This window comes from Pseudonaja textilis, chromosome 3 (genome assembly GCF_049901715.1).
Source record: "Pseudonaja textilis isolate UNSWEBS1 chromosome 3, rPseTex1.2, whole genome shotgun sequence".
NCBI classification, from domain to species: Eukaryota; Metazoa; Chordata; class Lepidosauria; order Squamata; family Elapidae; genus Pseudonaja; species Pseudonaja textilis.
The window spans coordinates 120,123,107-120,135,996 of NC_141992.1; positions in this window are offsets into that span (position 1 = coordinate 120,123,107).

Here is a 12,890-nt window from a genome sequence, read left to right on the forward strand (position 1 = left end):
TGCTATTGTAATCAAGGCCCTTTGAAGGGGCAAAACAGCCTTTTGATGTGCGGACTGAGCATAAAAACCTGGAAGCCCTAAAAACCACCCCCAAACTGTCACCAAGAAGACTGTTTGGGCGCAATACAATACAATAGTGCTACGCCAGAAGTGATCCATCTGCTCATCCCTTCTAAGCAACCAGCTGCCCAGGTCGTTACCAGAGCCCAGAAAAAGTTGGACCTCAACCTTCCCAATTACTTATGTGAGGAGTTGATAGGGGCGCTAAAAAACAATGGTTGGTTTCTGTCCAAAGGAGTGCACCATGCGAGGTGGCCTGGCATGGATTGGCGCTAAACTATATGTACCCGCCAGTCTTAGGGGGACTTTGAGAATTAAAAAACAAGGGGATGCCTGACATGTTGTTCTTGGCTGTTTCTTGAGATGAAGTATCATACATTATTCTGAAGGAAAGAAGAAGGGTATAGCATGAAACTAGGTTCAGAGTTTCTACAGACACTCAGGAATGCCACCAGTAACATCCAAACTTGGTAATCTAACAACAGTGAAATTGGAATAACCTCACCCTGACAATTCAACTGCTATCATTAGCAACTTCCTTATTCTCAAAATATCAAGCTGAAAAAGTTTACTAACTTACTAGGAAAGACTTTTTTGAAACATCTTCCATGGAACCTTAGGGTTTTATGAGAACTTGATGGGGATCTATGACACGCCAAAACAAAACAAAACACAACAACAAAAAAGGAATTCAAATGCAGCCAATTTTCTGTTATTAGAATTCTGTATCTTCATCAGAGTGTTTTGTTTTTTGTTTAAGCAACAGCTTGGATGACCTGAAAAAGTTTGAAAATCCCTATCCTAGGGCATATTTTATGTTCCTTAGCTATTATTTGCATATTTTATATTTCTTAGCCAACTGGCTTTACCACACACTAAAACATATGAAATGAATAGGTCTCTGGATATGAAGTTAATGCTGTGTAGGGTGGGTATCAAATATGAAGTTAATGCTATGTAGAATGAGTATAAAAGAAAGAAAAAAGAAAGCACAAGAAGCAGAAGCCCTTAAGAAGATGACACAAATATCTGGAATTGCTTTTGGATTAGGAATGGACAATAATCACTAGAAGCTACATTGAGTTATATATAAATCAGGTTTAATATTCTACTTGATTTGCTGAAACATGAAAGATAATGGAGAACCTTTGGCAAGAGTTAGATTGAATGAGTTTTGAATCTTCATTCTTCCCAATAAACTAGGGTGCTTTGCATTCTAAAATAGGGGTGGACACTGACCAGATTTTAGGCATGTACAATTAGGTTATATTTTGCTAGAATACCAATATTCCTGGAGGCCAGAAAATTTCGTCAAAGTATTAGATCAGAACTCCCAGTTATTTCTGCATAACTTCACCCCTGTTAATCTCAAGTTTTCTTTATTTAATTTAGGGCAGACGGAGAAGCCAAGTTATTTTATTGCTGTTATCGTTGCAGATTTAATATTGCTTCCAGAACTTCCTTCTGCTTGTACTTCTCAACTTCATTTTTTTTGCAGAGTTAGAATTTGGATTTTTGTCATAGTGATAGTCTCTTTCTAAAATTTTGCCTGCCAACCTCAAATCTCATTTTTAGGACAGCCATTTGATACAAAAATAAAATAAAGTAAAATAAATCTAGAACCCTATAGCTTGTGTGTGTGTGTGTGTGTGTGTATGTATATGTATATGTGTGTGTGTGTGTGTGTGTGTGTGTGTGTGTATGTTTTCTGAGGTTCTTGCGGGTATTTGTATGTGGATCTTTGGTTGTTCGGGTTTTCTCCCGCGTAAGATTCGAAGTATCTAGGCAACATTTTGATGAAGTCTCATTCATCATCTTCAGGCTTCTGTCTCCGGCTCTGTGCTTCTCTGTGCTTCTCTGAGAAGCACACAGAGACAGAGCCTGATGAATGAGACTCATCAAATGTTGCCTGAAGTCAAATCTCAGGAGAAAACCAACAACAAAGATCCATATATATATATGATATATATATATATATATATATATATATATATATATATATATATATATGTTTTCTGAGGTTCTCGGGTTGTATGTGGATCTTTGTTGTTGGGTTTCTCGCGAAGATTCGAAGTATCTAGCATACTTTGAATCCGGAGAGATCCAACAAAAATCATATATATATATATATATATATATATATATATATATATATATATAAATATAAATATAAATATAAATATAAATATAAATATAAATATAAATATAAATATAAATTATATGGTAACTACAGAAAACTTCTTATTCATACCTTCTTGGTATATGGTTTTTCTGGTCAGGCAAATGGAGTTTTATAAGCCTTTATTTTGCTCCTGTTGGTGGCACAGTGGTTAGAATGCAGTATTGCAGGCTAACTCTGCCAGCAGCCAGGAAATTTATCATGACCAACTCAAGGTTGACTCAATTTTTCAGAAGTGATTTGCCATTACCTGTTTCTGAGGGCTGAAAGAGAGTGATTGGCCCAGGGTCAGCCAGCTGCTCTTCTACCCCAGGCGGGACTAGAATTCATGGTGTCCTTACAGGTGAAACTCAAAAAATTAGAATATTGTGCAAAAGTTCATTTATTTCAGTAATGCAACTTAAAAGGTGAACCTAATATATGAGATAGACTCATTACATGCAAAGCAAGATAGTTCAAGCCGTGATGTGTTGTAATTGAGTTGATTATGGCTTACAGCTCATGAAAACCCCAAATCCACAGTCCCAGGAAATTAGAATATTGTGAAAAGGTTCAATATTCTAGGCTCAAAATGACCCAGTCTAATCAGCTAATTAAGCCATAACACCTGCAAAGGGTTCCTGAGCCTTATATGGTCTCTCAGTCTGGTTCAGTAGGAAGCACAATCATGGGAAAGACTACTGACCTGACAGTTGTGCAGAAAACCATCTTTAACACCCTCCAAAAGGAGGGAAAGCCTCAAAAGGTAACTGCAAAAGAAGTTGGATGTTACCAAAGTGCTGTATCAAAGTGCTGTATCAAAGTATTAATAGAAAAGTTATGTGGAAGGAAAAAGTGTAGAAGAAAAAGGTGCACAAGCAGCAGGGATGACCGCAGCCTGGAGAGGATTGTCAGGAAAAGGCCATTTGAAAGTGTTGGGGACTTTCACAAGGAGTGGACTGAGGCAGGAGTCAGTGCATCAAGAGCCACCACACACAGACGGATCCTGGACATGGGCTTCAAATGTCGTATTCCTCTTGTCAAGCCGCTCCTGAACATCAAACAACGTCAGAAGCGTCTTACCTGGGCTAAAGAAAAACAGAACTGGTCTGTTGCTCAGTGGCCCAAAGTCCTCTTTTCTGATGAGAGCAACTTCTGCATCTCATTTGGAAACCAAGGATCCAGATTCTGGAGGAAGAATGGAGAGGCACACACTGCAAGATTCTTGAAGTCCAGTGTGAAGTTTCCACAGTCTGTGTTGATTAGGGGAGCCATGTCATCTGCTGGTGTTGGTCCACTGTGCTTCATTAAGTCCAGGGTCAACGCAGCCGTCTACCAGGAGATTTTGGAGCACTTCATGCTTCCTTCTGCAGATGAGCTTTATGGGGAAGATGACTTCATTTTCCAGCAGGACTTGGCACCTGCCCACACTGCCAAAAGCACCAAAACCTGGTTCAGTGACTGTGGGATTACTATGCTTGATTGGCCAGCAAACTTGCCTGACCTGAACCCCATAGAGAATCTATGGGGCATTGCCAAGAGAAAGATGAAAGACATGAGACCGAACAATGCAGAAGAGCTGAAGGCCGCAATTGAAGCATCCTGGTCTTCCATAACACCTCAGCAGTGCCACAGGCTGACAGCTTCCATGCCGCGCTGCATTGAGGCAGTAATTGCTGCAAAAGGGGCCCAAACCAAGCACTGAGTATATATGCATGCTTATACTTTTCAGAGGTCTGATATTGTTCTATGTACAATCCTTGTTTTATTGATTGCATGTAATATTCTAATTTTCTGAGTTTGTGGATTTGGGGTTTTCATGAGTTGTAAGCCATAATCATCACAATTATGACAAATCACAGCTTGAATTATCTTGCTTTGCATGTAATGAGTCTATCTCATATATTAGTTTCACCTTTTAAGTTGCATTCCTGAAATAAATGAACTTTTGCACGATATTCTAATTTTTTGAGTTTCACCTTTATATCGAACCTGATACCTTAATCACTACACCAAACTAGCTGTTGATAAAAGAGTGGGGGAGACCCAAATCAGAGAATAAACAGTAATGGCTAAAGTAACTGAATATAATCATAATAGAAATTCAACTAAATTTAAGGAAGAATGTTCTTTTATATACGAGATATCATATCGCAAGACAATTTATACATTTGTAATACAAGGAAAAGTTTACAAATGAACTAAATGAACTAAAAACTACAGATGAAATGAGTCAAATAGATATATAATAAGCAAAAATCTCTTTTTAAAAAGGAATGTTTAATGTTCAAAGCATAGCACAAATACATAAGTAGTGGTTAGTGGCTGGAAAAAAGGGGGGAAGGGAGGGAAGAATTTGCTACCAATAGTTCCTCTTCATAATGTTTTTACTTATGTCTTGTTTTTTCCACTCTATTTTAATTTATTTGCACTCTTTATTTATTTATTATTTATTTATTTAGTATTCCTTAAGTTTATGCAATTAAAAAATAGAATTTCAAGGGTTATCTGGATTCTGTTTACTATTTTATTAAGCTGCCATTATAACTCAAATATTACTACCCTGGCTTTTTATTTCACTACCTGGTACCATATGCATAAGTCAAAACTCTGGATATGAGGCATTAAGTAATGTGAAGCACAACATGTTTAACTCTGCTCCAATACATAATTGCAAGGAATACCTTATCTTGTAAATAGCAGAAGTCTTATTTGAAGAAAAAAAAAAGAGCTTTGCTTAACTAGGGCAAATCTTCAGGCTACATCTCCTGCCACTGGCAATGTACTGTAGAATGCCAGCTTCAGAATGTTTTCATATGGTAGGTAATTATGATGGATGCTTTTGAACAGATTCTGTTTGTCAAATTCCTTCCATGCTTATTGATCACAGCTACAATCTGGTGCAGAGAAAGCATGAAGTTATTATCTGTACAGTATTACCTAGCTCAATTTTTATTTGAATGCATACCTTTAGAAGTTCCTACTGTGTTGTTACTTAATCTGTTATGTAGAAAGGAATTTCTGTATATGTTATAATAAGACAAAAAGGAACAATGTCTTAGACTTGTTAAATAAGCTGGTGGCACCAATAATTAGGTATTGTTTAGGATATTTTGTCTATTGTCCTTCACCTTGCCTTATTTATACATTGTCTCTATCTTATAATATATAAGATAACCTTTTAAAATGTCAGCTCATGTTGTATCTAAGTAGCAGACAGGTAATTGATGTGAAACCAGAGATATTGGCTGCCAATCTTACTTCCACCTATCCTTCCCAGTAGAGTTCAAGTATAGCTAAAGCTTTAGTAGTTTGAGACCTAACTTGCTGCCATTAGTTTCAGAGGTGGTATTCAGCAGGTTCTGACCTGTTCTGGAGAACTGGTAGTGGAAATTTTGAGTAGTTTGGAGAACTGGCAAATACCACTTCTACTAGAGATTTTACAGTATCCTTCCCCTGCCACGCCCACCAAGCCAGGCTCACAGAACTACTAGTAAAAAATATTGAATCCTACCACTGACTAGTTCCATCAGAAGTGGTGACACAAAATTTTCAATAGCAGTGTTGTATATATTTTTTGAGCTTTTTCCCCTGTGAGTTTTGAGAAGAATTTGTTTAATTACATGTATTTGCTTTTCTCAGCCAGCTGGGTTAAAAGCTGATTTAAAATTGCTGCGTTTTCAAACTGTTTGTGACCGGCAATGCCGAGGCGAGGTCTGGAAGAGTTATTGGGCTGGTCTCTGGAATCTGATCACAAACAGACTGAGAAAAAATTTCTTCATCTTTCAGAATTCCTGAAATCACTGTTCATGACCAAGTGATTAGATGTTCGCTTTGTCACATGGCTCACGTTCCCTTCGTTGTGTGCAGAGGGTGCGTTTTTGTACCCGTTTGGCCTCATTCATGAATCAATTTTGCAATGGTTGAACAAGATAGTTCTCCTGGTATCAGCAAAAATAGTATCAGCAATGCTTGATATTTGGCTAGGTTTGTGGCAGGGATATAAGAAAGGAGTCATTTCAGCAGTGGCCTTCTGTAGAGCACACAAACGTTATCTTTTTCAAACAAGGAGCATGACTTGCTTGCACAATTTGGACACTGTTGAGTCATTTGAAAACTGACTTCCAGAGTCAAACTCTTCTTGAACATAACTCCTTTCTTTCTTTCTTTCTTTCTTTCTTTCTTTCTTTCTTTCTTTCTTTCTTTCTTTCTTTCTTTCTTTCTTTCTTCCTTCCTTCCTTCCTTCCTTCCCTCCCTCCCTCCCTCCCTCCCTCCCTCCCTCCCTCCCTCCCTCCCTCCCTCTTTCTTTCTTTCTTTCTTTCTTTCTTTCTTTCTTTCTTTCTTTCTTTCTTTCTTTCTTTCTTTCTTTCTTTCTTTCTTTCTTACAATCTTCCACAAGTTTATTTCATAAAAATTTAAAAGCCAAGCCTTTTTCTAATGCAGAGAATGGGGAGTGTCCTTCAGGATATTTTGGATTGGAGAAAACATTGTCATACTGCTCAGCATTAAAATGTAGCATTTTATTTTTGGTCGACATAAGGAGCTCAGCTTGGCATTTGAATTGCTTAGATGTCTTACATGTGTGAAATTTATAGATGGTTTATGTTGCTGAATAAATTGTATAATTCCTTGCTATTGCAAAGTTTATAAATGATACAGAGAAAAGTTTAAAATATTTAGGAAAGGATTTTGCTTCGGTACTGTGCTTCTGATGGAAATTTAGGTTTATAAAGACAGATAAACTTTCGAATGATGATGCTTATATTAGTATATTACAAATAAGATTATATATTATATTTTTGGGATTTTTAAAACTCTCTTTCTGGGGACAAAAATGATAGTTGATAATTTTGGGCAAATCTTGATGTTGAGTAATGCATAGTTTGAATAGATTTGAGAGTGTGCTTCTTCTTCCTAAAAAAATACAGCAGCAAAGAATAGAGTTTTTAGGCTATTCACTTATTCTGGTTCTTTGTGATGAGTTTTTAAAAATAATTCAGTCATTTAAAAATGGTCACCTCCCACCCCTTATCATTATTTGAACTAATAGATTCCATTGTGCTTTAAATAAAGATTACATATGGGAGAGTATCATGAGAAATGTAGAATGTATTAAATAATGCAGTTTCTTATTTATTCATTAATTTATTAAATTTATATGCTGCCCATCTCACCTGAGTGACTCTAGGTGATTTACATATAAAAGCATACAGTCGCAACAAGAAACATAGTTGAAAACAAAGTTTTTAATAGTTTTAATATTGATGGCTAGTCATTCATTGAGGACAGTTTGGTTTGCAGGACAACACTGAGCTTGCAGCAAAATTATTAAATTGTTACCCTCCAGATTTTTATCTAACAGAAATTCCAAAATCAGCTGCATTCAGAGGCAGCCTGGTACTCTATTAACCCTAGTGCGACAGCATTGCACAGTACACTCTTTTCACCTATGAAGACAAAGAGAGAGAGAGAGGAAAAAATGAATCAGAGTAGTTTTTGCTGCAGTCTTTTGTGTATATGTAAATTGGGCTAGGTCACATTAAATCATAGAGCTCTACATTTATTTATTTTTTTGAAGGCCTGAGAGAGGATGTTTAAAAATGGTGTGTAAGGAAATTTAGCATTGTGTGAAATTTAGCAATTTGTATGATCTCTACATATTCTTTGTTTGAAGTTCTCAAGAACTCATTTTGTAAATAATAAAAAGTGGCTTAAGTTTGTTTACATCAGCTAAACCATTTCATCCTTTCTACATAATGCTTGCATTCTTTTATTGACTTGAATAAGCCAATTATATAATCCTTGAATAATGTGGACCAAGAGCATGCTCTGTGAATAAAAAGATCCTTTCCATGCCGCGCATGGAATTTGCAATGTTAGCTATTGTCATCGCTGTCATATTTGTATTGCTCAGCATTCATTTGTGCACAGACTCCACAGATAAGTTGAGATTGCTTCTGCTGTTGAAGAAACCCACTTTGGTTTTTGCAAGTGTTATCCAACCATGATTGTCTATCTATCAGGAACATGCTCCAGAAGGTGATTGTTGTACAGGCTATCTGCTCCAATTCCAGGTCACATTATGGGTCTGAAACCTATTAATATCTAGATGATATTTATAGTTAAAGAAAGCTGAAGGTAGAGGCTGTTTGTAAGATCTAATATAGAGAACCTAATCTATTTCTTCAACTCATGAGAAGCTCCAGGGATTAGCTCTTACTCAAATTAGTCTGGAAGGTTTATAGTAGCGAGTAGGTAAACCTAACTGTTCCTGACCAGGGGTGGGATACCACAGGGTTAATTATCAGTTTGGGATTTATAAGGTTCGGTGATTTATGATGTGCTTCCCTGCACGCTGCAAGCTGCGTGCCTGTAAATCGTCATCAGCATGCTGCGTGCAGAGAAGCAGCCTTTGAAACAGCCCTCTTTTCCTGCTTTTTTAACTGCAGCTGTGCCTCGTTCAGCAGCTGAAGTTGAAAAATCAGGAAATAAAGATCAGGTAAGAGCCCAGGTGGGCGGGTGGGCAAAAACATCAGCAGACATAGAACCGGTTCTATGTCTGCTGCTCTTCAGTGCTACCGGTTCTACAGAGGTGGACAGAACCGATAGAAACTCACCCCTGTTCCTGGCCATAAAAAGTATGAATGTGGTGAATATTCAGGGACTTTTAAAACTATTCACAACCATGATCATGAATTAGAAGGCAGAGCTCAATTGCACTACCAAAAACTTGGTGATTAGGGAGAGAAACATGCCCATCTGGGTTCCAGGTTTGGAATCACTCATGGTCCTGGAGTAGGGATATGGCAGTTTTTGATTCAGTTAATATCAACATATACTATTTCACAGATAATTGGATGTGAGGCCTTGCTTGGGTAACTGAATCTGAAAGCCAGTTGAGTTTACAACTTGCATACTGATCCCATGATAACGAAAAAACTGCTACACTGAATATATAAATGGAACCAGTGGATGTCTTAATAATTAAAAAGAAAAACAAATAAGGAACCAAAATATCTGAATAACTTTCCTATGTTGGATTTACAAAAGATATTTCTTAAAGCTTGGAAGAATTTTGTGAGAAAAAGACAAAGAATAAATGAAATGAAATCAAATTCTAGGACATTATTTGAAGGGATGCTTGTTCATGTTTGCTAAAAGTAAACAGAAGGAATGTAAAATTAGTTTATTTGATCAAGGTTAAAATAGACATATTATCTCAGGTAACCCTTAATGGACTTTTGCTGATTAGGACTGAAATGACTTTGCTTTAAGAATCTGTTTATATTGTAGGTAAAAGGTAGGCTACGGGAAGAAGAGATCATTTGTTGTATTTTAAAAGAAGGTGATAAGTTACTAAAATTGTTTCTAATTGTGCTGAAGGGGGAAGTTATTTCTGTATATATATATATATATAATAGAATAGAATATATATATATATATATTCTACTATATTATTTTTCCCTATTTCTCTTCTTTTCTTCACTTTCTACTTTTTTATTCTTTTATTGTTTAGTTTACACTAGTTTTCATTTTTTATTATAATGCTTAATAAAATTTTATTAAAAATAAAATCTATGAGGCATGAAAAATTAAAAATAAACCCTTGGAAATTCAAAATGGAAGGTGTTTGGCAGCCTGGCTTACCTTGCAGTGTGGCGATAAAGACCACTTTGTCAAGTTGTCAGAGAAAGCTTGGCACCTTTTCCTCTCTCTTTCCTAGAGCCTGGTTTTGCTTTGCATTTTCATACAATGATAAGTAGCATGATTTATGGACATCAATGTAAGTAACTTATTGTCAACCATCCCATTGGTAAATGCAGAAAAAGAAACTCCTGGGACATTATTTTACCAAGAGTTTAACTTTACTGATAATTTCACATAGGCACAGAAGCAGCAAAGCAAGTTCTAAAGTTTTTGAGCCAGAGTAAAACCTTCTTTTTCCACTGGACCTTCCCACAGTTCGTTGTCCACCAATCAGTTGTATTTGTTTTGTTTTGAGAACATTCTGAGCAGCTCGGACTTTTCCCATTCTTTGATCTTGGGGTGTTTGGACTGTCCCAGGCCACTTCAGCTCACTTGAATTCCTCAATTCCCTCCCAAACCTCCCTTACATCCCAATACTTTCCCTCGCCCCTCCCTGTTACTGTTGTCTGGTTGTGAGTAGGGGTGTGGCGAGTCAGCCATGACAGTTGCGTTGTTTTTCTTTTGTGTGGAGTGGAAGTGAAGGGATTTTGCTTGGGGCAGGGCAGCCATTTTTTGTTGTTTGTCCTCAGTTTGAAGATGACAGCAATCTTCTTCCAGACATGTTTGCGAGACTGAGAAAGGGACACAGCAGTGCAGTGAAAATGCTCTTTGGCGATTAATCTCCTTCCTGTGGATTGGTAATAATGATCACCTACGCACTTGGGGCATTTAAAGAAGCTGCTACAGGACTTGACTTAATACTTTTCAGGACAGTATATGGTTTCAGTGGCGCATAGTACAATACCAAACCTTGTAATTATGTCTAAATAGCTATCTGTTCTGAATACTAATTTTCCTACTGGGCCTCTATTCTGCTGACAATTCTTTCCATACAGTTTGTATCAAATAAAATTTAAAAGTGCGCTACAGACACCCTTGAAATGAACAGGGCCTAACATTGGACCGAACAATGCAATAGATTCACGGAAACAATATAAATGTGACTTTAATGAACTTAAAAAGGACCAATTTTTTTTAAAATGCTGTTTTTAACATGGCATAGGATAATGTTTGAATCTCAGAGGTGGTATTCAGCAGGTTCTGACCAGTTCTGGAGAACCATTAGCGGAAATTTTGAGTAGTTCGGAGAACCGGCAAATACTCCCTCTGACTGGAGATTTTACAGTATCCTTCCCCTGCCATGCCCACCAAGTCACGCCCACAGAACTGGAAGTAAAAAAATTGACTCTCACCACTGGTTTGAATTCTTCAGGCAGTGGTCTGTGTTGGTTCAACTCAAGCTTATAGACAATATGCCCTGTTTACATTAGCAAGGTATGTTCTTGGTGTATGATATATTGAAATCCCTCCATTTGAAAGGTATGATTGTAGATTCTTCTAGACCCAGTCTGGAATAACTGTCTACATGTACACCACATGTATATCATCTATTAACATTAGGCTGGTTTGGAAAAATGCAAACAAGGCCTCCAAGCTTTTATCAAAGCCTTTTTTCAGGATTATTGCAACACAGTGCAATCGTGGGGAATTAGTCTATAATTCATGTAACAAATTCTTAAAGTTGTAACCAGCCACAATTTAAACCTGACACCCTGCTTCTTGATCCCTGGGTCAAAGGGATCGATGCCATTATTTGACACAAGAGCTCAGCCTATGCAAGGTCAGATGTGTGGGAAATGGTAAGCATCTTTTTAGCACTTAGCAAAGGTGTTGAAATACAAAGCTTTAAGGCAAAACTGACTCTTCATTAATATAGGGCAGGTATTTGATATCTTATATCTGGCTACTGCTGTCCGTGGGTGCTGTTGAAAGACAGAGGGAGCTGGATTTTTCCAACAAACATTCATCAAATTTCCTATTTTCTCCCACTAACAGCCAATAATGTTAAAAGTGATCAAATATCACCAAACATTTTGGGAAGACATAAAAGGAATTAAAATAAAGGCAGCCCTCAACTTATGACCAAAATTGAGCCCAAAATTTAAGTTGTTACATGAGAAATTTGTTACGTGAGTTTTGCCCCATTTTACATCTATTTCTTGTCACATTTGTTAAACAAAGCACTGCAGCTGTTAAATCAACGCATCACGGTTGTTAAGTTAATCTGGTTTCCCTGTTAACTTTGCTTGTCAGAAGGCCGCAAAAAGGGATCACATGGCCTCAGGACAATGCAACCATCATAAATGTGAGTCAGTTGTCAGCACCCGAATATAAATCACATAACCATGGGGGTGCTTCAACGGTCATAAGTGTGAAAAAATGAGTCACTTTTTAAAGAGCTGTTGTAACATCATCTGATGAACTGTTGTAAATCAAAGTGTACCTGTATGTATATGTGCTCTTTATGAAACATGCAAGTGAAGAAAAATAAAACTCTTCTGCACCAGTTTTCGAACAAGTCAACCCATATGTCCTTGACTCACTGGGATAGAAGAAAGTGTCTATTTCAATGGTTGCCAACCAGTGGGCCAGGGACCACTGGTGGTCCACAAGAAAATTTTGGTGATCTGCAGAGAAATGTCACCCTCAAAGCACCCCTCAAAGCAATTAATCCAGGCTGCATGGGAACATAAGCCTGTGCTTCCCACATGGCCCATGAGAACACAAGGTTTGCATCGCTTGCATTGCAAACAACACGAGGTAGTGAGGGGAGGGGGGGAACTTGCCCCACTCGACCCACATGCCTCGCCTGGCCACCAGGCTGCTTCTTTCTGCTTCTTTTTTCTTCTGCTTTTGGCTGCATGCAAGGAAAGCAGCAAAAGTCTTTCTTTCTCTCCCCCAAACTCCACCAGAAATGAATCTTTGGGACCCTGCAAGGCCTCCTGCTCCAAGAGGCTGCGCCAGCATGACAAGTCTCACAAAGACTAATTTCTGGCAGAGTTTGGGGGAGAGACAGAAAGACTTCTGCTGCTTCTGCTGCTTTCCTTGCGTGCAGCCAAAAGTCTCTCTCTCTCTCTCTCTTCCC